A 27,602-nucleotide genomic window follows, 5' to 3' on the forward strand; every position below is an offset into this window, starting at 1 on the left:
CTATCTCACTAATCCTCGCCATCCCTTCAGGTAAGTGGACTACAGATCCAATTTACAGATCAAGAAACAGGCACACGGCAGCATTTTCCAGCACTGCCCAGGTAGCAAGTGGCGGAGCTGGAATTTGAATCTAGATCAACAAATTCCCGAACATATGCTCTTACGCCTTCGCTCCACAGACCCCGCCCCCCAACCCTTAACATCCATTCTGAGAATTCCAGCTTCCTACTTATGCTTCCTCAGTGTCTGGGGAGTGACTTACTCACAAGGAGGTGCTGTGATGACAGTAAACCCAGCAGACTGCTACAGGGAATTCACTACCTTATTGACAGAGCTCGGCTTGCTTGTTGTCATTAAAACAGAGATGCCTTCAAGAATAAATGTTCCATGAAGATGCTACCACTCCGAGACCGGCAGGGCCATTGCAGCTGCATAATGGAATAAATTGCCTTACCAGGTTTTATTGGAAGTTACTCACTGAAGCTTAAATATAATTTGTTTCCCTTCCATTGTTTCAACATTTTACTTTCGGCTTATTTAATTCAATTCTGCGCTCATTTCCTGAAAACCTAGGATAGGAAGACATGGCCACGAGCTACCAGCGATACAAAAAGCAGCAGCAGCAACTCCCTGCCCTCACGCTGCCTACCGTCTGGCCTCAAAGAAAACATCGCAAGCACGGGTGAGCAGGGGTCCCCTACGCCCGTGGCTGTGCAGAAGGGGAACTTTCTCCGAGTTCCTTTAACAGGTCTGGTGGCCAAACTCAAGGAAAGGATGTGGTTTCCGAGTAGAAGGGAAGTTTTTAACCAACAAGGGGATTGTTTGCAACCTTCTATTTGTTTAATCCAATAATGTATCCAAAAGGCACATCTGTACACTCCACAGAAAACAATCACTGAAGGAAGTTTAGAAATGTTACTTAAAACCATCCACTTCCTTGTTGTTTACATCTCAAACCATGAAATACGCCAGGTGTTCAGTCCTGATACTGTACCATCAGGCTCCTTCCCCTTCTAAAGACTCCCAAAGCTGAAATCTTTATCATTGGCCAAAGAAAATCAAAAAGCTACATCTACATCTCCCCAGAACACTGACCCCAGAGTTTGTGCCTCTTAGGAGGTGAAATGAATTTAAGCATCCTAGAATGTATTTTCTCCAGTAAGGAAGCAAGCAACAGGACCATGTATCCTGCAGCTCTGACCCTGAAGCAAAGTTAGCCAAGCCCTTCATTTGTCCTCCGAAAGGACAGCACTTCAGGGGCTGGCCTAGTGAGAACCCCAGTGTTGTCATGAGGTTCATGCCAGGGCCTGAGTAGGGTACTGGTGCATGGATCACAAATGCAAAACACCACCTTGCCCAGTAAGAGTCAACAGAGTGTGGAGGCAGAGCATAACACTCTCCATCTAAGGCCCAGGAGAGGCACAGGTAACCACCTGTGCAGATTTGGCCTTAAAAGACACAAACGCTCCCCTCCCCAAACTTAACACACTCTAGTCTCATCTTTATCTAAGACCAAACTCCGAGTATGAAAGTGAAAGCCCCAGGGGCAACCTTTACAGCTCAGTGGGTTAAGCCACAGCCTATGACGCCGGCATCCCAGATGGGTGCTGGTTCAAGTCCAGGCTGCTCTGCTTCCAATCCAGCTTCCTGGTAACATGCCTGGGACAGCAGTGGATGATGGCCAACCATGTGGGAGACCCGGATGGAGTTCCTGGCTCCTGGCTGCAGCTTGGTCCAGCCCCAGCTGTTGCTGGCATTTGGAGAGTGAATCAGAAGATGGACACTCTCTCCCCTTCTCCATCACACAGCTTTTCAAAGGAAGAAATCTTTAGAAAAAAAGGGGGGGGGGGAGGCAGGAATCCCCCAAATGCATAGTCTCCCATCAAGCATCAGGATTTGTAGCTTTAGGCCCACTGCAGGTAACAAGAGGGCAGAGCAGCACCGGGGGGAAGCTCAAGCAACCCAACTAGATGTATGAAAGGCTCCCTGAGCTGGGGGAACCAGCACGAGTCCATAGCCCAAGCACCTAGGACAGCTGGGGAGGTGTGCAAACCATTCCTGTGCTCAGGGACCAGCTCACCCACGCTAAGCAAACCTAAGCCTAAGGTCAGGGGACGGAGGGGCAGGAAACCCTCGCGAATGGAGCTTGGCGAGCCACTGGGCACAGGGAAACCACAAGAGGCTCCCATGGAGAGGGCCAAGGGGTAGCCTCGGCCCCACGACCCTTCTCCATAAAGTAGGAAAGGAACAGGGTGGGACAGAAGCCCCTCAGGAAGACGGTGAGGGCATTGCTCAGGGATTCCTCTGCGCGAGGAAACAGGGCCCCTTCCACAGGAGGAGGGTCAGCACTTGCCCCTCGCACTGCTCACAAGCACAGTTGGAGCCGGCGGGCCACTCCTCCTCGCAGTGCAGCCATGAGAATGGAGCAGTGAAGAGTCCAACTGTTCTGGACTCTTCTATCACATGAAGCACCAGACTACACAGAGTCCACTCTCCCACCACCAGCCTGCGGGGACACATCTCCACACATCTCCCTGAACAGGTAGTTCAAGTGTTTCTCGATGTAGGAGATGTTCATCCTTCTGTGTGGACTACAGTAATAAGTACAACTCTGGGGAACCAAGAGAATCAGGCTGCCAGGAGCTGTCCCAGGCGTGCACCCAAGTCACAGGTGGGATTCAGTCTAAGTTCAGGCCACAGGCTCAGCGCCCGGCCTGCCACCAGCTCTGTGGCATCTGCGAGTTGCATTCTTAACCCATACAGTGGAGGAAATGCCTGTACACTGATTAATGCTCATAAAAGCATGAGGTGTTGGTACTCGACTGGTGGCCACCTGTCCCTCCTGCTGGAAAAATCAAGTCAAAAGAGAAAACTCATTTCCTCTTAGTGAGAAGACGACACAGGAACCGAGTTATCAGAAGTCACTTCTGACTGAGGGTAAGTAAGGAGAGAGAATAATGTCACCACTCTGAGAAGTTGTGAGCCACGCAGAGTTTGATCCAGCGTTTCCCACTACCAGCTGAGGAACCTGCAGGAAAGTATGTGGGGACCCTGGCACACAGAGCCCATGGGTATGTAAAAATTGATTGTACCTGATATGAACAGGAAAAAAATCAAGGGTTTTTGGAAATAATGTAAACAGAGTACAATTTATACCTATGTATTCTGCTTTAAAGATCTACTACTTCTTTGACTATAAAGATAAGAAATTCCTAAAATAACATAATAGCTTACTTTAATGGAAACATTGTATAAGGACCTTGACTGTCAACTCAATCCTGCAAAGTAACAGTAAATAATAATTTTTAAAAGCTTTTATTTATTTATTTGCAAGGCAGACAGGGAGAGGGAGAGGGAGAGGGAAAAGGAGAGATCTTCCATCCACTGGTTCACTTCCCAATGGCCACCACAGCCAGGGCTGGGCCAGGCCAAAGCCAGGAGGCAGCTGTTCCACGTGGGTATCAGGGACTCGAGTACTTGAGCCATCACCTGCCATTCCCAGGTGCACTAACAGGGAGCTGGATGGGAAGTGGAGTAGCTGGGCCTGGAAGCAGCATTCTGATATGGAACAGGAATAACCTAAATGGCAGCTTAACTCTCTGTGCCACAACACCGGCCCCACCAATCATTGATTAAGCGCTTGTAATCTGCCAGCCAGTGCTTGTATTCTTACATAAATTATCTCCATTCTCACAGCTATCCTGCGGATAAATACTATAATCCTCTCCATTTTACAAGGATATAAGGAGTTTTTACGAATCCACTGTTGGAAGCCATGAGTTCACACATCCAGCAGCTGGAAAAAGTTGTGTGTTGGTTACAATCAGATCTTTACAAACAAGCAGTGAAATCACACGCTATGGCTGTGCCAGAGACACAAGCCAAATCAGTCTACTGTTTTCCCCCATTTGGTCGGAAAGTTCTCTGCCTAAGTCAGCCTGACCATGGTAGGAAAGAATTGCCGAGTCTTGTCTCATTCTAAGCAGTGAGCAGTCTGCATACACAGCAAGTACCGCTGAAAAGAATTGCTAAAAAGCAATGGTAGAATAAAAAGAAGATGTTCTTTCCATTCTCAAAAGACCAATGCCACAAAAACAGTAAGATCTGGTCCCAGCTATATTTGTGGAGATTTTTGCTCGTCTCTTAGAAGGCGGCCTGGGCTGCCACTTGGCACTCCCACATCCCAAATCCCAGTGTCTATTTCAAGTCCCAGCTCTGCTTACAACCCAGCTTCCTGCTACTATGCACCCTGGGAGGCAACGGGTAATGGCTCAATTACCTGGGTCCCCACTACTCATGCACAAGATCAGGATGGAGTTCCTGGCTCCTGGCTTCAGCTTGGTCCTGCCCTAGCTATTGTGAGCATTTGGGGAGTGAACCAGTAGACAGGTGTGAGCCCTTGCACCTGCTCTCTTCCTTTCAAATACATAAAAAAAAAAAAAATCAGAACAACGAAATATCTTTAAGGGAGGAGAAAAAGGTGGCCTACATTCCAAGGGGTTTTAGTAGTGACAGGTTCCCACACACACCAAGCCCGGGCCCAGGCAGTTGGCTTCAGCTGTCATTACCACTTTGTACAAATCAGTTCCCTCTGAAATAAAAATGCAGGGGCCATTCCAAGACCCCCACCATGCTCAGCCCGGCTGCAAACAAGGCCACTGACGCCCCGAGAGGGGATGAGAGCAGCCCCCACGTCGGTGTCCTCACTGGGTCCAGGCTGCAGGTCCCCCAGCTCGTATCTGGCACACAGAGCGATAAGAGGCCACGGCAAAACAATTGACGTGGACATTTTCGGGGGACAGGTAAACTCAACAGTTCCACAGATGAGTGTGGCAGTGGTATGATTTTCAGAAGGTATGTGAAGTCGTGATGTGTTTATGGTCAGTAATTTCCATCTCTTCCTGGTGATGCTAGGACACAGGTCCCATATTGGTCCAGAAGACAGCCCCCCCTGCAGGCAGAGCCACAGCTCCCGGGGCCAGAGAGCAGGTGAAACAGCCCAGCTCCACATGGAGGACAGAAGCCTTGGCACAGTTCAGGGACCACAGGGCTTTGGATCAGGAAGGGACCCCGAGGACGACCGAGCCCGCACCCTGCATTTTACAGCTAAGGAAACAGAGGTGCAAGGAAGGTTCATTCCAAACACAGAGCAGCAAATGACAAAGCTGAGACACAGACCTGGCTTTCTGATTTCTTCACAAACTGCCCTTTAAATTATTGCACGATGGGGTGGGCGTCTGGCACAGCGGTTCAGACTCTACTTGGAATGCTCACCTCCCATATGAAAGTGCCCGAGTTTGAGGCCCAGTGCTGCTTCTGATTCCAGCTCCCTGCTAATATGCACCCTGCCCTCTACATGGGAGACCTGAATGGAGCTCCCCGCTCCCACCTGGCTCCCACCTGGCCCAGCCCCAGCTCGTACAAACAAGCATTTGCAGGAGTGAGCCAGTGAATGGGAACCAGCTCTGTCTCTGTCTCTAAAATCAATTTTTAAAAATGTTTTAAAACAGATTCCACGTGGCTGAGTCTCAAAGAAGCCAGCCTGCGTACGAGGGGACTTCAGAATGTCCGTGGAGAGTGGACTTGCTGCAACAGATTTTGAAATCCATGCAGTTTTTTCCTAACGCACATTTCCACACACTTTTTGGCAAAGTACTCCTGTATACATACAGTTTACCATGTTTAGGTGGATAGTTCAGTGCCCCTAAGGACAGTCACACTGTTATGCAACCTTCACCACCATGCTCACCCAGAACTACTTTGTCATTTCAAAGTGACACACCATGTCTAATAAACAACTCCTCCCTTCCCCAGCCCCATAACCTCTAGCCCGCTTTCTGTCTGTAGGAATTTGTCCAGTTTAGGAAGTTCATATAAATGGACTCACACACCATCTGCCCTTTTGTGTCTGGCTCCCTTTGCTTATTGCTACCATGTTCCAAGTTCATCTGTGTTGTAGCTTCTGTCTGCATTTCATTCCTTTTTATGAATGAACTATCCCCTCCCATGTGCGCCCCCCCCCCCATTTGTCCATTCATCTGCTGATGGACACCTGAGTTGTTTCTATGTCTTGGCTACTATTTGCTGCTATAAACATTGGTGTCCAAATAGCTGCCTCTCTGGGCTCTGGTACTTTTCACGCATTTGTTTTTAACAGACTCTTACTCAGCATTTTCCATGTGCCAGGTACTGCATGGTGTAAGCATGACTTCATTCAAATTCGTGTAACTTCTCTAAGACAGGAACTACTCTTCATCCCATTTGACAAAGAAGGCCAAGCACAGCGAGGTTATGACACCTGCCCAAGAGGACAAAGTAAGGGAGAGGCACAGCCAGATTCAGGCTGCCCAAGTCAATGAGCCCAGGAGGCCGGGACGGGGGCTGGAGGAAGGGTCGTAACAGGCCAGCCTTCCATTGGCTTCCTCCTGGGATGAAAGCTAAAGTCCTACCACGGGCCTGGAAGACCCACAAACAAGGTTCACAGGAAATGGAATTAAAACATGTCTATTTTGTTGTTTAAAAAAAAAAAACAGAATCCATGCATATAAGGAGTCTTATATGACTCCTTACTATGAAAAACCGTGTATGGGTTTCACACCAAATCAAATTTCTCTCTGAACTCCATTTTCCCACAGTTGGGAGTCCCTTTGCATCCTACACAGCTCCCTGTCCTGATCCAGGTCTCCAACCTTCTTCCCTACCACTCTCCTCACTCACTCAGTGCTCTGCAGGCACAGAGAACTTTGGTCATTCCCCAAATATGCCAGCCAGCTTCTCACCCCAGGGCCTCTGCCTGCAACATCTGGGCTATAACATCCCCATTATTCCTCACTCTCCTCCTTGGGATCACTTCTCAATGTTTCATTCCCCCAAGGAGGACTTCCCTGACACCCAATTTAAAATCAAAACCCTGAGCCCCACAGACCCTACACCCCTGCCCTGTTCCATCCTCAGCACCCAGACATGGCCAGTGGAGCTGCACCCACTGGGTCTCAGTTGCAAAGTCCCACCGTGAGAGAGACTGAGGCGGGTCTTCACGAAATGACAGCCGGCCAATGTCTTGGAGGAGTTGGACCCTGAAGGCCAGCTTTGCCATCTCCTGCTGGTCCAGGGCACATTCCTGGTGGCCTGAAGCCTGGTGAGCACTTTCTTGGGGCACTCGGGGACCGCTGAGCCAGAAAAGAGCCCCAGGACACTCAGCATGTGCTGGAAGGCTGGGAGCGCACCCCACCTGCCCGAGGGGGACCAGGAGCCTGGAGGCAGAAACCCTGTTTCAGAATCAGAAGTCCTTTTCCGTCGGCTCCATTCAGTGACAAAAGCCAGGGTACGTGTCTGTGAGACGGGCAGTCGCTGGGACACTTCTGCATTTGGAAACTCCTTTATTACTCCTCCAACTGCAGCAGCAAAAAGACACAGCACAGCGTTCTCTGGGGCATCCATGCCTCGCGAGAAACAGCACCGTGGCCCCAGGCCGGAGCCTGCTCTCCACCTGGCTGGTCACACACATACACACACACACACACACACACACACACACCCTGTCTTCACCGCTACTGCTTCAGCGCTTACTGCTTCCCTTGCCTTTTTACACGCCCACACTCCAGCCACCCGACAACGCCCATCTTCAGGTGTGGCGTGCTCCCACATACTGGCGGGGCCCAGGGCCCAAAATGATGCCTCGTCGCACTGTTCTGTTCCCTGTTCCCATGGCCAGCTCCCTCCTTCCCCTTCATCTTAAAAGTCTTCCTTGACCTCCCAGAGTGATCCTACTCCCAAGTATCCAACACACGTCCTGTTGGGAACCCAATCACTGTGCGTGCGACATCACAGCTAAAGTTCTTGTCCCTTCAGTGTCCCGCCCGTCACTCTCAGCTTCAAGGGCACCAACTCTGTTCATGTCAACACCAAAGTCCCAAGATCCACCTATTCCTGGCACTAATAGGCACCCATATAATTCCTAAAAGACTTTGGAAATCAGATCGCCCTCTAAGCCAGGGCGAGACCACCTGCCCTAACGTTATCCCCCTCAGCCCATTCATACCACTGGGTCAAAGCAGCCATTAAATCTAAATTCTATCCCTCAAAACAAATAAAACAGAAGTCAATCAGGCATATGAATGATATTCACGGAGACACCCACTGGTTAAAAAAAAGGAACAATGAACAGCCTACAAACTCAGAGAAACTGTTCACTAAGAACACACACTGGGTTGGACATCTGGCACAGTAAGGGGGCTGCCACTCAGGGTGTCCACAGCTCCTAGTGTGGTGCCGGGGTGCGAGACCCAGCTCCATTTCCAACTCCAGCTTCCAGCTCATGCACACCCTGAGAGGTGGCATGAGTTCAAGTAGCCAGGACCCCGCCATTCATGTGAGAGACCCAGACTGAGTTCCTGGGTCCTAGCCTCAGCATGGCCCAGCCCCAGCTACAGTATTTTTCTCCCTCTCCCTCTCTCTCCATCTCTTTGATTTCTATTTGTCTTTCAAATAAAACTTGAAAATAGCATATGCTGACTTGGTCAAGTATTATGTCATTGTCAGTCAAGTACAATGAACAAGGGATTCAGGATCAGAGACCCCGGCTTTACTTGCTCACAACGTGGGTGATCTCGGGCACATCACTTGCTCGCTTTCAAAGTTCCATGAGGTAGGAGCACTCCCTCTTATCTCAACTTGTTCTGATAATAAAACAAGATAATAGATACAAAACATTTTTTACGCACTAAGGCACTTTACAAACTCATTAAAATTTTAATGACTATTACAGAAAAACTGACTCAGTAAGAAAAGCTGTATACAAAGATGTGTATGTCTACGTAAGTCATGCGTACGTTTTTAGATCAAGGTCACAAGGAAATGGGCAGAAATGAGCAATTCCTGGGCTAGCACAGGATCAGACAACTTGTTCTGTGAAGGGCCAGACAGCAAATATTTCAGGCTGTGGTGGCCACACAGTCGCTGTCACAACTACTCAACTCCGCCATGGTAGCCCAAGAGCAGCCCTATGGAAGTGAAGGGCCAGGCCTGTGTTCTAAGACAACTTTACTCACGGACACTAAACTTTGAATTTCTATCATTCATGACATCATCATACATGTCTCAAAATATTCAACTTTCCTCAACTATGTAAAAGTCTTGCAACTCTTCTTGGCTCTTGGGCTACATAGGGGGAGGCAGGTTTGGTCTACAGGTCACAGTTTACTGACTGACCCCCCCACCCCCGGGTGAATATGATGTGCACTGAGCAATGCTTATGATTTTCTTTAACAAGATTAAATAATTTTATATTTAAAGGGGGAAAGGAAGACACCATGAATTCCCCAGGGGTCCACTAGAGCCAATCAAAACTGATCAAGCTCATATTCAAAAATGGATCAATTGCCTCTCACATCCTCTGCACACCCATGTCCCACAACAAGCTGTCACAGCCTTATTCTCAGCTTGGAGACCCCAGCACAGGATTTGCTTATCCCTCAGCTTTGGCATTTCAAGTTCCTACTATCTTAACCCTGTCAGCCTGAAACTTACAAGTTTCTTCAAATCTAAAATTTTTAAATCTTTATTTAAAATATTTAATAGACATATAAGAACTGAATGTGTTTATGGGGTACAATATGTTGGGATCAACATATCCACTGTGCAATCTCCAATCATGATAAATATTTATCATCTTTTCAAGCACTTAACATTATAGTGAAAACATTGAAAAATTCTTTTAGGGTGTTTTTTTTTTTTTTTTTTTGTAGAGACTACACAGTAAATTAACATGGTCTGCCTTCACCCTACTATGCAATATAACCCAGAACTCCGGGGCTGGCACTATGGCGAAGTAAATTAATCCTCCACCTGCAGTGCTAGCATCCCATATGGGTGCTGGTTCTAGTCCTTGCTGTTCCACTTCCGATCTAGCTCTCTGCTATGGCCTGGGAAAGCAGTAGAAGATGGCTCAAGTCCTTGGGTCCCTGCATCCACATGGGAGACTGAGAAGAAGCGCCTGGCTCCTGGCTTTGGATTGGTGCAGCTCCAGCAATGGCAGCCATTTGGGGAGCGAACCAACGGAAGCAAGACCTTTCTCTCTGTCTCTCCCTCTCACTCTGTAACTCCACCTCTCAGATAAAATAAATAAAATCTTTAAAAAAAAAAAAAAAAAACAGAACTCCTCACTATCTAGCTATAACCTATCTAAGCTATAACCCAGCACCTATCAATCTTTCCCAATCCCTCCCTAGCCTCTGGTAACCACAATTATATTGTTAACTTTTATGAGATCACCATTTTTTAAGACTCCACATAGGAGGAAGGTCATGTGATATCTGTCTCTGTGCTTGGCCAGTTCACTTAACATACTGCCCGCCAGAGCCATCCATGACAAGATTTCTTCCCTTTATGGTTGAGTAACATTCCATTGTATATATGTGCATTTTCTTTTTCCATTTATTGGTGGACAGACACTTCTGTTGCTTCCATTTCCTGGCTATTGTGAACAGTGCTGTGATAAACATGTGAGTGCAGATGTCTCTTCAACAGTGATTTCACTTACCTTGGATATATTCCCAGGGCTGGGTTTGATGGACCACAGGGTAATTCTATTTCTAATTGTTGAGGGACCTCCATACTATACTCCACAGACTTACATTCCCAACAGTGTACAGGGTTTCTGCTTCTCCATATCCTTGCCAACATTTGTAGTCATTTGTCTTTGATCATAGATAATGTTAATGGAGTGATATGTGATTTTGATTTGCATTTCCCCAATTAGTGATATGGAACATTTTTTCTTGTACATGTTGGCCATTTGTATGATTTTATGAGATGTCCATTTATGCCTATTCCCCATTTTTAATTGGATTGGTTTTTGTAATGAGTTCTGGATATTAACCCCTGGTCAAATATATAGCTTGGATAATATAATATATAGCTTGGAAATATTTTCTCCCATTCTGCACGTCATTGTTTCCTTTGCTGTACCAAGAGGTCTTTAGTTTGATGAAATCCCATTTGTCTATTTTTATTTCCTGCGCTTTGAGCATCTGATCTAGAGAATCCTTCCCCATCCCAGTGTCCTGGAATGTTTTCCCTGGTTTTTTTTTTTTTTTTTTTTTTTGACAGGCAGAGTGGACAGTGAAAGAGAGACAGAGAGAAAGGTCTTCCTTTGCTGTTGGTTCACCCTCCAATGGCCGCCGCGGCCAGCACGCTGAGGCCGGCGCACCGCGCTGATCCGATGGCAGGAGCCAGGTGCTTCTCCTGGTCTCCCATGGGGTGCAGGGCCCAAGCACTTGGGCCATCCTCCACTGCACTCCCGGGCCACAGCAGAGAGCTGGCCTGGAAGAGGGGCAACCAGGACAGAATCCGGTGCCCCAACCAGGACTAGAACCCGGTGTGCCGGGGCCGCAAGGCGGAGGATTAGCCTAGTGAGCCATGGCGCCGGCCTCTGTTTTCTTCTAATAGCCTCAAAGTTTTGAGTCTCACATTTAGCTGACTTTTGTGATGAAAGATAGCGGTCTTGTTTCATTCTTCTGAATGTGTATGTCCAGTTTTCCTAGCACATTGCAAAGACTCATTTTTCCAGTGTATGTTCTTCGCGTATTTGTCAAAGATCAGTGGGCTGTAGATGACTGGCTGTACTTCTAGCGTCTCTATTCTGTCCCACTGGTCTGTGGGTTTTAGTGACTGTAGGACTATAGTCTATGTACATCAGGTAGTGCACTGCTTCTTGCTTTGTTCTTTTTGTTCAAAGTTGCTTTGATCATTCAGGGTCTGTGGTGCTTTCATGCAAATTTTAGTGCCTTTCTTTCTAGTTCTGTGAATAACAGCATTAATAAGAATTGCATTAAGTCTGTAAATACCTGGATAGTATACACATTTTAACAATATTGATTCTTCCAATCAATGAACATGGGATGTCATTCCATTGTTTTGTGTCCTCAATTTCTTTCAACAATGATTTATAGATTCATTGTGGAGCTGTTTTACCTCTTTGACTAAATTTATTTCCAGTTACTTTATTTTTTTAGCTACTAAAAATGGGATTGCTGTCTCAATTTCTTTTTTCAGATGATTTGCTATTGGTAGCTAACAATACACTGACTTTTGTACATTGACTTTGTATCCTGCAACTTTGCTGAATTTGAAGATAAGAGTGCTATTCTATCTGCTAGTTCAATCCCTAAACAAACACCCACAAAAACAGGCTGGGCCAGGAACTCCATCTGGGCCTGCCATGCGGGTTGGAGGAACCCATGTATTTGAGCCATCATCTTCTTCCTCCCAGGGTGTGCATCAACAGGAAGCTGGATCAGAATCAGGATATAAGGATATAAGCTCAAACCAGACATTCCGACACAAGATGTAGGACTCCCAAGTGCCGTCATAACTGCTGTGCCAAACACGCGTCCCTTTAAGATCAAATTCTAAGCTCACTCCAAGGAATCTTCCCTAACTAACCTCCACCAGAACGGATCACCCGTTTGCTTTATTAAGCAATTTGAACACATGTTGGTTGTTTTGATTCTTTTTTTACACAATCCTCAACTGTTAGATCAAACCACCTCTCCTCTCTTGCAACAAAATAGCAAGACCAAGGGGGGACCCCTATGTTCTGCTCCTTTCCATGCCCCCCCCGACACATCCTGGAGGACTCTGATCAGCACAGCACCTTACGACGCTGTCCAAACAAGCAGTGAGAGAATGCAGCCAACAAGCAGGGTGCACCGGCGGGCGGTCCAGGCTCCTGTCGGCCTTGGTGAGGACGTGGCCGTGCTCTCTGCAGAGCTGCCCCTATTAAAGCTGCACTGCCCACAGTAATGGCTCATCTGGTCACCATCCTGGCACAGTCCAAGCTGCTGCAAAGGCAATTGTGTTCTGTGTATGGAGCCGCCCACCCCAATTACAGGCTTTAGCAACAACATTATGAGATAACATTGTACAAAACGCTGGGAATCAATCAGCCGGGTATAGGGAGAATTTGAAAAAAGAAAAATGAGAGAAGAAGAATAGTGAACCAACCATGTGAAACCCAGTCTAATCAAACACAGTATTCTTCTGAAACCAGAAGCCAGTGAGGAAAAGATTGCTAAGCCTCACAGACACAAAGAGGGCAAGAACAAAAACAGATGTATAAATAGGAGGTCAATTTTGTCCAGAGGGAACAGAGGCCTCTGCCTGTTTTCCCTTTAGAGCGCCACCTACTGCCCAGGAAGGGCCAGGACAACAGGAGACAGCTGTTTTTTCACTTCTCCGGAGTTCCGAGGTCTCATCAATGGGCCTTGAAAAGGACTCCAGAGTGTGTAGCTACTACTGCCCCTTATGGAATCAAAACTCATGTAACAGATGCGGTAAGTGCTCTGCCCTCAATGCCTCATCACAATAACTCCCTGAAGGGGGAGCTTTCATTATCATTTTAATAAAGATCTAGAACAGCGGACAAACACTGGTTTGAGAGATCTCTTTATTGAGTGGCCCATGTGTTGGTCCCTGGGCATTCAACATTAAGCAAATCAGATGATCTCTGCCTTCATGGAACTTATCTTCTAGTGGGAGGGAACAAAAATAAATTAAAAAACTAAAATTAAGATAACTGAATTGTAAAGTGGTATAAAAGATGCAAGAGGGTTTAGATGTGGGCAGGTAGGTAACCAGAGAGAAGAGCCAAGGTCTGACAGTCCCAGCCAACCTGTGAGCCTGTGGGACAACACAGCCACACATTAACTGCTCCGGCCAATGCATACAGAAACCCTGGCTGGCAGTGCAGCAGCTGCAGCTGGCCCCAGCATGCCAAGCCCGTCTGCACCATCCAAACCCCCTTCTGTGCACCACCAAAACACCTTGCTTCTGTGTAGGGGTAACTGCAAGTTTCATAACATTGTAAGTGTGGAACCAGCACCAACTGGAAATATCCAACATGGCTGTCAGCTGTCCCAACAAGGACCTTTAGGTCATCATAGTTCATCATAATGAAATCACCTTGGCCAGTACTCTCAACCCCATCATGTACCTGACACCACGACACTGCCAAGATTTCCAAAAAGGGGCTCAGTAATAAGCGATACTCAAGCTTTGCCCCAAACTCCACCCTCCTTGAATATTCAATTAAGCCCCAACCAAGACACCATCCTCTGTGCCTCAGATAGTGAAAAAGACTCAAGCTTTGTTGTTCCTTTGTTTGGGGGTTTGGGTTCTATGACTCTTGAACCTTGTTGGAGGCAAGGAGACATTCAAATTCATTCTCTCTCCTCTCCCCCACCTCCTCTCCCAATTCTTGAGTGTGCATGTCTCCTTTGCTTTAAATCCTGCCCCTCTATACACCTATGCCTTCACATTGAATTCTTCAAGCAGGGAGGAAAGAGCCTGAAATGAGCCCAGAGGGGCCCTGGTGCCCACAACAGGTGCAACGGGTGGAGAGTTATTCTGAATTAGGAGGGGAGGGAAGGGGGTTGTTCCCGACAGCCTCAGCCTAAACACGCAGCGAGAACCTCTGCGGGCCCCAGGAGCACCCTCAGGGGCTCCATGAGCCCGGCTGTGTGTTCTGTGCTCCCAGGGCTCTACAGAAATTCCACCCAGGCATAGACTTCCTCCGTGTGAAGGAGAGGGGAGGTTGGAAGCCTGTGTGCATCCAGGGAAATGGAAAAGAAACACAGGCAGGGTTAAGACTCCCAACGGGAGAAAAGGAAGTGGAAACACTCCTGCTAGGGTATTCCAAGAGGCTGTTTTTAAGGTTGTACATGCTCTTGAGCCTGAAATACCTGGGGGGTGAACAGGATAAACTTTCCTCGGGCCTAGAAAAATGCACTGGTAGTGGGGGGAAAAATCAGCAGATTATGCTTTTTCTGCAATGCTATAATTTTATTAAGATGCCAAAGCTTTATTGTAACCTTGCCTATTTATTCTATATAAAAGATGTGCTATTCAGGGTAAGGACAAAAGCAACAGAGCCAGTTCAAAGCAAATACACTAACTCCCTTGACCAAACTCAGGCCACCTTTCTGCACCCCCCTCCCCAAGTAAAAACAGCCACCTGCCACACTGCTGCCCATTCTCGAACCTTGTCCTTCCTCCCTCCTGCCTCACAAGTGAAGCCAGGCACACATCTCAGCCTCCTCTAGCCCTCCCGGATACTGTGCTCTGGTGCTCCCCGAGGACTCACTCCTGCTTAGGGTTCAGAGTCCGCCAGACACCTTTGGGCGTGTGCCATGTCTTCAGTCACACGGATCACGCACCCAGCACCTGAGCATGGAGTCTCCTTCACTTCCGTGCCCACTCTCTCCTGGAGCATCCACTGCCCAGGCTCTCTCTGACCGCTTGCCATTTCACAGGGTCACACTACTCAGCCATAGATGTTTTCATCTCTGGCTCCAAACTCCTTCCAGCTCCTTGGCACCTGTGCCCCGACTCCACCAGTCCTGAAAACTCACTCAACACACACTGCACCTTTCCCTTTCCCTAGATGCATAGCTCTTGATGATGTAACTTCCTTCTTCCCAAGCCTCATCATTGCATCAGCCCATCCAGCAAATACTCATGGAGTCCTTACCACATGCAAATCCCCTCCTAGCTCTAGGATACAGTCAACATGGAGATTGGTCACTTCTTTACGGAGCTCGTGGCTTTGTAGAAGAGACTAGTGAATCATGCTCCTAGCATAAGGAGGAGGTAAGATCATGTGGAGATCTGAGCCAGAAGAGAGGATGGTCATCACTTCCATTACCCTCCTTTAACAAACCCAAAAATTCACCAACCTAGGCCATATGAAGATTCACTCTTCGAGATAAATCACACAAACCTGCCTATTATCCTTATTGCAAATGTATGGCTTCTAATCTCATTCTAGCCCGTGGCTAACGTTTCCACAAACAGTTGTGTAGGTTGTACACTTCACAGCCTTCCAGGATATGGCTGAGACTCCCTGTCCCTGGCCTCGTGTATTACACAGGACAGACAACCACGTGCTACGGTCTTGACCACACCCACATGAAGTACAGGCAGGGGAAGAGGCTCCGGAAAGTTTGTAGGAAAAAAAAACAAAAAAACAAACAAACAAAAAAAAAGTTAAAGGATAAGTTTATTTGGGCATAAAAAAAGTTTGTAATCCATGCATAGTTTTTCAAAATACACATTTTCTATGATCTTTTTTGAAGACTTTTCATATTCTTATGGGAGGTTTTTGACTGGTGTTTAGTTAGCTCATTCTTTAATATGCAATCACAGTTATTCCAAATTTCCATAACCAATCTCAAGAGTTAATCCAGCTCTTATTTGACCCAGATATCAAGGCTCTCCAATACCAACTGCCTCAGATTCTTCCTCTTACCCCTCCACAACATTGAGTGTACCCGTGTCCCTGATCCAGCTGCTTGGGACCAGAAGGGTTTCAGATTTTAGAATATTCGCGTAGACTTCGCCGATTGAGCATCCTTATCTAAGACCAAAACTCTGAAATGCCCCCAAGCCCAGAACTAACAAAAACATCAGTGCTCAAAAAGTTACAGACTTCACAGCGTTTTGGATCTTGGATCTGGGATGCTCGATTGTAATTATACTGTATTCCTGCAGCCACCTCTCACCCTAGAAGCTGAGCCTTCTCCACAAGGCTGAGCCCGCCCACTCTGCTCTGCGGGCTCCAGCTCAAGGAGCTCTGTCACTTCTCCTCCATCTCTGGTGCCTTCAACTCCTCCTTCCCTCTAGGAGCAGACTCCTTTCTGGGAACAGAAGTTCTCGCCAGCACCTCCACCTCCTACCAATGGAGTTGAATCCAGGACAAGCCAGCATCCACCCTCAGTCTTCGAGCAGATCTACTGAGTGGGGAGCCTTTCAGTCCTTATGTATTCGTTTTCTCTGCAAAAGAGAAAAGCTGTCTTTATTACAGTTCTCGCCTCCCCTGGCTTCTGTAACAACTTAGTTTTTCTCCATCGTCTTTGTCGGTCTCTTTCCACTTCCACATCCCTTCATCTTCTCTGTGTGACTCACTCCAAAGATTTTGGCTGGTCTCCCTGGCTCAAGTGGAACTCCTTCCAATACATTCTTTCTAAAATTCTAACCTGATCCTGTCTCCTCCCTGTGGCTCCCCAGAATCTACCAGTGATGTCCAAGCCCTTGCCATGGCACTCAAACCCCTCTTACCAGGCACTACTTACCTGCCTACCTCCACCTAGTGACCTCTTCCACTCTTAATTCCAGACACACTGAACTAGTACAGTTTCCTTAAGGACCATGCTTGCTCTTGCTTTCACAACTTAGGATAAGAGACTCTGTCTGCCAGGAGTGTTCTTTATGCCAGCAGCATTTTTTCAGTTATTAAACATTCACATAATGAATTAGTTTTTAAGCACATGTTAAATAAAGACAATAGGCCCACTAGCCAACCTAAGAACTAGAAAATTACCAATTCTAACTGCATCTACCTACATGCTCCTTCCCATCCTCCTCCACAAACAGCTGCTACCACGTATTTGGGCTTGCTAGTTCTCTTGCTTTACACAATAACTGAGATATGATTAATGATTTTTGCATTGTCATCAAATCATCCTCATGATCACAATAATGACATTGCCATCACCCCCTCTCCCAATTTCCTTTCACTCTTAACTCTACCACCCCACACAGCTCCCATTACTTCCTCAATCACCCCAAGTCTGCTTTCTACCAGTAAAGATTACAGTCAATTTTCTAGAATTTTTATAGAAATGGAATCAGTTTATTCTCCAGCTTCTTTTACTCAGCAAGAGCATTTCCAATTCATCCATATTACTGTATTCACCAACAACAGTTCATCCCCCTTTACTGAGTAGTAGCCTGCTAAGGTGCCACAATTTGCTCACCTACTGATGGGCTTTTGGATCACTCAGTTAAAGAAAATGCATTCAGAGTTGCCACGCAGATTTGTGCACAAGTCTTCATCGAGTTATACCTGTCTTTCTCTATTTGGTAAATGGAAGTTGAATAGCTGGGTCGTATTATAGGCATGCATTTAACTAATAAACTTCACAACTATTTTCAGAAGTAATTGTTCCATTTTACATTCATCCAGCAACATATGGAAACTCCAGTTCTTGCACCACCTCACAACGTTATGGTCAGTCTTTGAATACCCATTCTAATCCGCATGTAGTGACCGCTCATGGCTTTGATGTCATTTCTTGATCATTCATGATTCTGGCATGCTTGCATGTGCTTATTTGTTACCTGATATCTGCATTGATGAAGTGTCAAAATCATTTAAAAAAAAAAAAAAGAGAGAATAGGAGAGGGAGGAGGAAGAAGGGTGGGAAGGTGGGAGGCCAGGTACTGTGGGAAGAGTCAATATGTTCCTAAAGTTGTATTTATGAAATGCATGAAGTTTGCATTCCTTAAATAAAAGGCTTCTAGGGAGAAAAAAAATCATTTTTTTAATTGGGCTTTTTTTTTTTTTTTTTTGACAGGCAGAGTTAGACAATGAGAGAGAGACAGAGACAGAGACAGAGAGAAAGGTCTTCCTTCCGTTGGTTCACTCCCTTAATGGCCACTATGGCCGGCGCTGTGCCAATCTAAAGCCAGGAGTCGGGTGCTTCCTCCTGGTCTCCCATGCAGGTGCAGGGACCCAAGCACTTGGGCCATCTTCCATTGCCCTCCTGGGCCACAGCAGAGAGCTGGACTAGAAGAAGAGCAACCAAGACTAGTACCTGGTGCCCCAACTTGGACTAGAATCCAGGGTGCTGGCGCCACAGGCGGAGGATTAGCCAAGTGAGCAATGGCGCCGGCCAATTGGTCATTTTCTTATTGAACTTTTAAGAGTTCTTTCTCTATTTGCATCAAAAGTATTTATTGGATATGTGCTTTTCAACTTTTTTCCCCCAAAATAAGAAAATGAAAAGACAAGTCTTAACAATCTCTTTCAAAAAGCAGAACTTTGTCAGCCAGTTTTTCTCTGCGTTTCATGGACAGTTCCTACAAAATGTCCTCAAGTTCACTAATCCTTCTATGATGTCTAAACTGGGAAGCCCACCCAGCACCTTTTTATACTACATAGTTATTTCATCCCACAGAAGTGTGATGTCCATCTTTATGTGTTGTTCATGACTCAGTCTTTTCTCATTTTGCTTAAATTCCATTATTTTGTTGAAAGGCAGAGAAACAAACAGAGAAACATAGACAAAGATCTCTTACTGACTAGTTCTCTCCCCAAATGCTTGCAACAGTCAGGATTAGGACAGGATGAAGCTGAGAGTCAGGAACTCAACCTGAGGTTCTCATGTGGGTGGCAGGGACCCGACTACTTGAGCCATCGCCAGGGTCTACATTAGTAGGAACCAGGGTAGATCTGGAACTCGAACCCAAGCACTCTGACATGGTATACAGGCATCAGAGGCAAAATCTTTACTATGACAAACACCCATTCCTCTTGTTTCTTGAGTACGTGGAATACAGTTAGAATAGTTGGCTCAGTGCCTTATCTTTTAATTTTATCATCTATATAATTTCTGGGTCACTTTGGATTACTTGGATTTTTTCATCATTCCTCAGATTTTGCATAACTGGTAATCTTTTATTGGATGTCAGACATTATAAATTTATCTCATTGGCTGATTATTTTGTATTCCTACAAATATCATTGAACTTTGTTCTGGGACACCATTAGCTTGCTTGAATATACTTTGATCCCTGCAGGTTGCTTATAAGATGTTAGGCAGGACCAGAGCAATTTTAGTCTAGGGAAAATTTTGCCTCTATACCGAGACAACCCTTCTGAGTATTCATCAAATTACGAGATTTTTCCATGGTCACTGGTGGGAAGTGAGTTCCAAGTATGACTCCCTTTGATCCCTTTAGGTTTTTCCCCCTGATCTCAGGTAATTTCTTCCCACACATCCACTGATTAGTGCATGTCTGATGACTCAAGGTGCAGGACACTTCGCAGCTCCCCAGGGCTTTCTTCAAGGCAGCTCATTTAGGCTGAACTAGACTCCTAGCTTCACCTCACGCAGGAAACCTACTGCTCTCTGCCTGCATCCCTCTTTCTGCACCATGGCCCAAAGATTCTCTTCAGGCAATCAACCAGAGCAATTACAGGGTTCAGACTCTTCCTCGTCTCTGAGATCATTCTTCATTGTTTCATATCCAATATTTTGAATACTCATTTCATATACATTTTTCAATTTTCTAGTCATTTCAGGAAGATAGACAAATCTGGCCCCAGTTTCTTCATCTTGGGTAGACATGGAGCCTGGGGATTTCTCTTTCTATTTTTAACAAGTGTGTGGATCCCAAAATAAGGTCAGTTTTGCTTCTCCTTGAGTGTTATAAACATAAGGAATATGACAGCACATTGTCCTGGGTTTTGACCTTATTTCACTCCAATTGATTTTTTTAACATTAGATCATGTTGCTACAGATGGCTATAGTTTATTTCTACCTTTTAATAACATTCCATTGGGTAAATATATCCTAACATCTTTATTCTCCTACAGAGGGACATTTGCATTGTTTCAAGATTTTTACTTAGAAACGGTGCGTCTACACTAAACTCTTTACCTAGACTAGAGTTAATCCCCTGTATATAAAGGTAAATGAAAATAGATCTTGGTAAAAAGCAAGACAGAGAAAAACAAGGTGGGGTGGGGAGAACGGATGGGAAGGCAAGTACGGTGGGAGAAACTACTATGTTCCTAATGTTGTATTTATGAAATTCATGCAGATAAATTAAAAAAAAATCTATTGGGGGGGGGCCAGTACTGTTGCATAGTGGGCAAATCCACTGCCTGCCATGCCCGTATCCCATTTGGGCACTGATTTGAGTCCCAGTTGCTCCACTTCTGATAAGCTCTCTGCTATGGCCTGGGAAAGCAATAAAAGATGGCCCAAGTGCTTGGGCTCCTGCATCTGCATGGGAGACCCAGAAGAACCTCCTGGCTCCTGGCTTCAGATCGGCCCAGCTCCAGCCATTGCAGTCATTTGAGGAGTGAACCAGCAGATGGAAGACCTCTCTCTAACTTCCGCCTCTCTCTAACTCTACCTTTCATATAAATAAGTATGAAAAAAAAGTGCATCTGAATATTCATGAACACGTCCCCAATGCAACTTTGCACGAGATTCTAGGGTAAATACCAGAGAGTAGGGCACTGGATTTTAATACTGTCACATGACACTGTCAGGATTCTAAGACTTTTGTGGTCTGTTGAGTGAAAATACTTTTGTGGTCTTACATTTCTCGGGTTACAAATGAGGTAAAGCATCACTTTTTTTTTCTTTTAATTTATTTCAGTGAGCAAAGCTAGATTTATTCAACACACTGCAAGGAAGCAGCAGGGCAGGCAGGACAGCTAGAAACCGACAACGGCTCCCACACATGGCAAGGGAGCGCGGGCAAGACTGCCAGGGGCACCTGCTTCCCCATCATTTCTTACGCTGTTGACCACTTGTGCTTCCTTTCTGGCCCGATTTCTGTACTTTGCCTATAAACTTATTTGGCTGTTTCCCTTTGTCTTATTGGTTTGTAGAACTTTATAAACAATGTATTCTGGCCACTTATACTTTAAGATTCTAAACTGGTAACTTGTCTTTTCATTGTCCTCATGTCTTTGCAAAGTACAAATTCTTAATGTGGTCAAATGCATCAAACTCTTATAGTTCACTCTTTTGGTACCTGCCTTAAGAAAACCTTTGACATCTGAAGACTATAGAGGTTCTACATTTTCTTCTAAAAGATTTAAAGTTTTGCCTTTCACACATAAAAGTAAAAAGTCAAGAAATTAATGACTTTTGTACAGCACAAGGGAAAGAACCAATATCATAACCCATACAAATAGTCAACGTCCCACCACCCTCACTGAGTGCTCCTTCCTGACCGCTAATGCTGCCCTCCTTCTTCTGCTTTCAAAAGATGTATTTACTGAAAGGCGGGGCAACAGAGGGAGACAGGGAGCCAGTTCACCCTCCAAATGATCAGAACAGCCAGGTCTGGGTAGGCTGGAGCTAAAAACCAGGAACTCCATCTGGGTCTCTCACACAGGTGGCAGGGACCATCTCTGCTGACTTCCCAGGTACTTTAGCAGGAAGTTGGATCAGAATCTGAGCAGCCAGGACCTTGAAGCACCACTCCAATATGGGATGCTGGTGTTGCAGGCAGCATTCTGACCCACTGCACCACCATGCTGCCTTCACTCATGCCCTACCAGATAGCATGTATGTTATATTCCACCCTATCTGTGTTCACCCTACATCAACACTACATGGCCCAACTCTTACATCATTTGAAGTCTTGATATTGATTACAGAACATCTTCTACCCGACTTTGTTATGTTTCTTCCTTCCCATCTAATATTTTCTCTTTTTCTCTTATTATACTAGTTAGGATTTCCAATAAAATGTTGATTTGAAACTCTCCTAGGGAGCATTGTCTTGTCCCCAATTATCAAGAAAATATTTCCAAAATGGCCCCATTAGAATTATGGTTTTGTAGTAGATATTCCTTATCAAATTAAGGACATCCCCATCTAGTCCTAATTTGCTAAGAGGTTTTATCAGGAAGGGATGTTGACTGTTAATCCATTTAATCAAAGTTACAGAAAAGGCATCTTATTATCTCCTTTCATCTATCAGATACCTGGAAGAAGCCCCCAGCTTCGGTCTGGCCCTGGTCTTGGCCATTGCGGCCATTTGTGGAAGGTGAGGCAGAAGATGGAAGACCTCTCCTCTGTCTCTCCCTCTAATTCTGTCTTTTAAATAAATTTTTTAAAAGTAAACCCAACTGAATTATGACACTATTCTTTCTGTACAGTATAGCATTCTTGTTTCCTCCCGATTAGTTATGACTTAGACTTTCCCACATCACTTGTGTGTGCTTGGTATTGTAGTGTACTGATGCTACAAAATGAATTGTTATCTTTCTAGTGTCTGAAAAGTCTATATAGACTACAATGACATGTGCCTTGCAAATTTGCTAGCATACATCTATAAAATCAACTGTGTTGGTGTTTTATTAGACTTTGTTAAGTACCACTTACATTAGTAGCTTTTGGACAATTCAACTTTCCCATTTATTTTTATTAAAACAATTTAAGTTTTATATCTCCCAGAAATCTTAGTTCTAACCTGTCAAACATATTGCCATAAATCAATCTTCTTACTATCTTCTGAATCTCTATTATATCTATAGAAATGGCTTGATTTTGCCCAAAGTTTTGTTTGTGTTTTATTTTTTCCAGATTTTTCTCATCAATAGTTTGTCGATGTTGCAAGTCTTTTCCAAAATGCCAACTCTCAACAGGACTAACCTCATCTTTGTACACTGTTTAACTATTTTTGCTTTCATCTTTAATAACTCCTACTTTTTAAAGATTTATTCAGTTTAAGTTATATGAAGTTGAAGTCTTAATTATTTTTACATCTTTCTTCTTTGCTAATAGAAGCATTTGATATTTTGAACTGCCATCTAGGTAATACTTTGGTTCATCCCACAAGTTCATAAATGTTTTTCATCAGCTTGCAGGCCTAAGGATTTTCTATTTACTAAGACTTCTGGTGTCTGTAAGCTATTTAGAGCACTAAGTGCTTGAACTAGCTCACGTCAGCTCTAAAGAGCAATTGTTAGATTTTCTGAAAATTTTTTTTAAAAGATTCATTTATTTGACAGGCAGAGTTACAGTCAGTGAGAGAGAGAGAGACAAAGAAAAAGGCCTTCCTTCTGTTGGTTCACCCCCGAAATGGCTGCTACGGCCAGAGCTGCGCTGATCCGAAGCCAGGAGCCAGGTTCTTCCTGGTCTCCCATGCGGGTGCAGGGCCCAAGCACTTGGGCCATCCTCCACTGCCCTCCCGGGCCACAGCAGAGAGCTTGACTGAAAGAGGAGCAACCGGGACTACAACCAGCACCCATATGGGATGCTGGTGCCACAGGCAGAGGATTAACCTAGTGCACCACAGCACCAGCCCCAGATTTTCTGAAATTTTGAGAGCTGGCTCTCAAACCGACATTATAACTAAAATTTTATAATGATATTTTTCATAACAAAATCAAAGGCAAATACTTGAGGTACACTATGTTTCTCTCCACTTCATTGTTGTCTGGACTATCAAGGTTATTCTCATTCATGCGTCTGGATGGTGACAGCACCACATAGTAGTGGCCACTGTATACCTCTTCCCCACTCACACTCAGGGCAAACACACTGGTAGCCTGCAGTCAACCTTGGAAGTGCAGTAAGCATGCAAATATAGAGTAGAATGAAATTATGTGTTCCCAGAAATTAAAGGAGAAAAAAGGAAGGTGGAGGATTGAGGAAGGGAAATATGCCTATCTTCACAGAATTGTACCTATGAAGCACATGAAATCTGTGCTCTTTAAGAATTTTTTTAAAAAAGAAGCATAAGGGACCTTCTAACATTCATGGAAAATGTGTATTATGGAAAAACTACGCATGGATTCCAACATTTGGTGACCCAAATAAACTTATGTTTTAATCCCATTGTCCATGAAATTTTTTAAGTACTCTTTTCTTTTTACTATGAAAGCTAGCAAAGGATATAAATCAGAACTTTTCTTACAGAGAGTTATTAAATACCTATACTTTTTCATATTATCTGATTTCCTAGTAGATATAATTTAATAACTTAAACTTTAAAATGCTAAGCCAATTCATTGTGTTACTAACAAACAGATGTGACATGGTGATAACATTTGGTATAGTTGCTTAAGTCACTCACATAAGATGCCTACATCCCGTATCAGAGCGCCCAGTTCATCTCTCAGCTACTCTGCTTCCAATCCAGTTTCCTGCTAAGGTGCACCCTGAGAGGCAGCAGTGATGGCTCAAGCACATGGGTCCCTGCCCCCCATAAGGAAGACCCAGATGGAGTTCCGGGTTCCTGGCTTCGATCTGACCCAGGCCTGCTGGTGGCAGGCATTTGGAGAGGGAACCAAAGGATATAAGATCTTTCGCTATCTTTCCATCTCTCTGCCTTTCAAATAAAGTGAAAGTTAAATTTTAAAAATTAGATGTGATTAAGAACATGTGAGAGGCCAGTGCTGTGGCGCAGTGGGTTAACGCCCTAGCCTAAAGTGCCGGCATCCCATTTAGGCATCAGTTCTAGTCCCAGCTGCTCCACTTCCCATCCAGCTCTCTGCTATGGCCTGAGAAAGCAGTAGAAGATGGCTCAAGTCCTTGGGCTCCTGTACCCAGTGGGCGACCCAGAAGAAGCTCCTGGCTTCGGACCGGCGTAGCTCCAGCCATTGCTGCCATCTGGGGAGTGAACCAGCAGTTGGAAGACCTCTGTCTCCACCTCTCTCTGTAACACTGTCTTTTCAAATAAATAAAATAAATCTTAAAAAAAAAAAAAGAGCACATGATAGTTCACCTTCAAGGGTTAAGGGAAGGCAAAGAAAAAACAATGACTCTTAAAATCCACTTAGGTACAAATGCCTGTGACCTTTTGTAAGCACTCATTTCTATTCATGCTATATTGGCTCATGCTTCCTGTCCAACATAATTTTTTTTTTTGCTATTATTCTTTCCAAAACATCACCCATCAAGTCTTTAAGATTTATTTATTTGAGAGGTAGAGTTAACAGACAGTGAAAGGGAGAGACAGAGAGAAAGGTCTTTCATCCGTTGGTTTGCTCCCTAAATGGCCGCGATGGCCGGAGCTGTGCCAGTCTGAAGCCAGGAGCTTCTTCCTGGTCTCCCATGTGGGTGCAGGGCCCAAGCACTTGGGCCATCCTCCACTGCACTCTTGGGCCACAGCAGAGAGCTGGACTGGAAGAGGAGCAACCGGGACTAGAACTGGCACCCATGTGGGATGCTGGCACCGCAGGCATAGGATTAACCTACTGCGCCAGGACACCAGCCCCACCCATCAAGTTCTAACAACATCATTTGAATGGTGCTTTGTGGATTACAGAGCATTTTTAAACACAATCTCTCTTAATCCTTAGAAACCCCTTGAGTAGGTATTATCCAAATGCTGCCTCTCATTCTGTTGTCCAAGGTGTATGGACCAGGTTGAGTTCCCTCTAGCTTTGGTGGACTTGGACTTCAACTCTGTCCTACTCCACCTTTGTAATTCCCAACTAAAGAGTTTTGATCTTTTTGTCGGTCCTCATCTGGAAACCTCATCATTTCTTTAATGATTTCAGTTGCCCTAAAGTTATTTTTAATAGCTTATTTATACACTGAGAGAGCCGGCGCCGTGGCTCAATAGGCTAATCCTCCACCTTGCGGCGCCGGCACACCGGGTTCTAGTCCCGGTTGGGGCGCCGGATTCTGTCCCGGTTGCCCCTCTTCCAGGCCAGCTCTCTGCTATGGCCAGGGAGTGCAGTGGAGGATGGCCCAGGTGCTTGGGCCCTGCACCCCATGGGAGACCAGGAAAAGCACCTGGCTCCTGGCTCCTGCCAGGATCAGCGCGGTGCGCCGGCTGCAGCGGCGGCCATTGGAGGGTGAACCAACGGCAAAGGAAGACCTTTCTCTCTCTGTCTCTCTCTCACTGTCCACTCTGCCTGTCAAAAAAAAAAAAAAAAAAAAAAAAGAAAACCTTTAAAAAAAAAAAAAAATAGCTTATTTATACACTGAGAAAAAAAAAAGGTAAAACTCTGCTTTTAACATAGAAGCTGTCAAAATTGGCAAACCAGGTTGTTTTGTGATGAAGACAATCACAGTCAGAGGCATAAAATGAGAGATTGATTTTTAAAATTCATTTCTCACAGCAGAAGAAAATCGTCATTAGGACAACAATCATTTCAGTTACCGAACACAATGGAATCACACTTGCTTCAGCGGGAGAGGTCCCTATCTGGCTCGAATGCACCCTGGCCCGGCAGAGGGAGGCTGGAGAACACTTACAGCACTAATGAGCCTACACAGTCCTGTAAGCACCAGGAACATTTCAGTCTAAGATCCTAGCAAAAACCTTTACAAAAAATTACAATCTTTGCTAGTCTTGCTTGAGTAGATACTGACTAGAGAGTACTGTCGCATCTCTCTTTTCCAGTCACTGCTAAGTGTCCCTGTCTGCCTGGCATCTTCTTATTCCTCTACCCTTTCACATCAGGCATCCATCATTCCTCGCCATCTGCTCTCAAAATTCACATGACGCCTGATCATTCTAACACCCACATGCCAATGATCACCGTATCTGTTCCTTTAGCCCAGCTTCTCTCCAAATGTCTATGTTAATTTCATTCTGACCCCTGGATCCTTCAACCAGGAAGCACACTGCCCCTTCAAATTCAGCACAGCCAAAAGGTGAGTGACATTACATGAATAGCTACAGGTCATGCTCAATAACATAACAAAAAAAATGAGATCGCCTGCTAAGCCTGTGGCTTCCAGTCCTAGCCTCTTCCTAGCTGTGCCCTCTTTCCATTAATGGAGTCAACATCTTCAAGACAGATGAATTCGTGGGTTAAGAGAGTCTTTCTCTCAATCCCATCTTTAATCAACCTCCAAATCGTATCAACAACGTACGAGGCAAAATTCCCATCCATCCACCCCATCACTTCTCTTCAAACTTACATGATTTCAATTCCATGTCATTTTTTTTCTTATGTAGTCATTTGTTTTCCTAATATCACAGGAAGAGTAAGGGATTTTTAAGAAGGAGAAAAAAAGGCCATTGAACCATAATTTCATCAACCTTACAG

At 45.2% G+C, this 27,602-nt stretch overlaps 1 protein-coding gene across 5 annotated transcripts in view; it reads right to left on the reverse strand.

Annotated features, from left to right (window-relative positions):
* Positions 1-27,602, reverse strand: part of KCNH1 (potassium voltage-gated channel subfamily H member 1) — a 377,304-nt gene that overhangs the window by 234,829 nt on the left and 114,873 nt on the right. The gene's annotated exons all lie outside the window — the stretch shown is intronic.

The sequence above is a fragment of the Oryctolagus cuniculus genome, chromosome 13 (genome assembly GCF_051225735.1).
Source record: "Oryctolagus cuniculus isolate XC-2025 breed Fujian yellow rabbit chromosome 13, ASM5122573v1, whole genome shotgun sequence".
Taxonomy (NCBI): Eukaryota; Metazoa; Chordata; class Mammalia; order Lagomorpha; family Leporidae; genus Oryctolagus; species Oryctolagus cuniculus.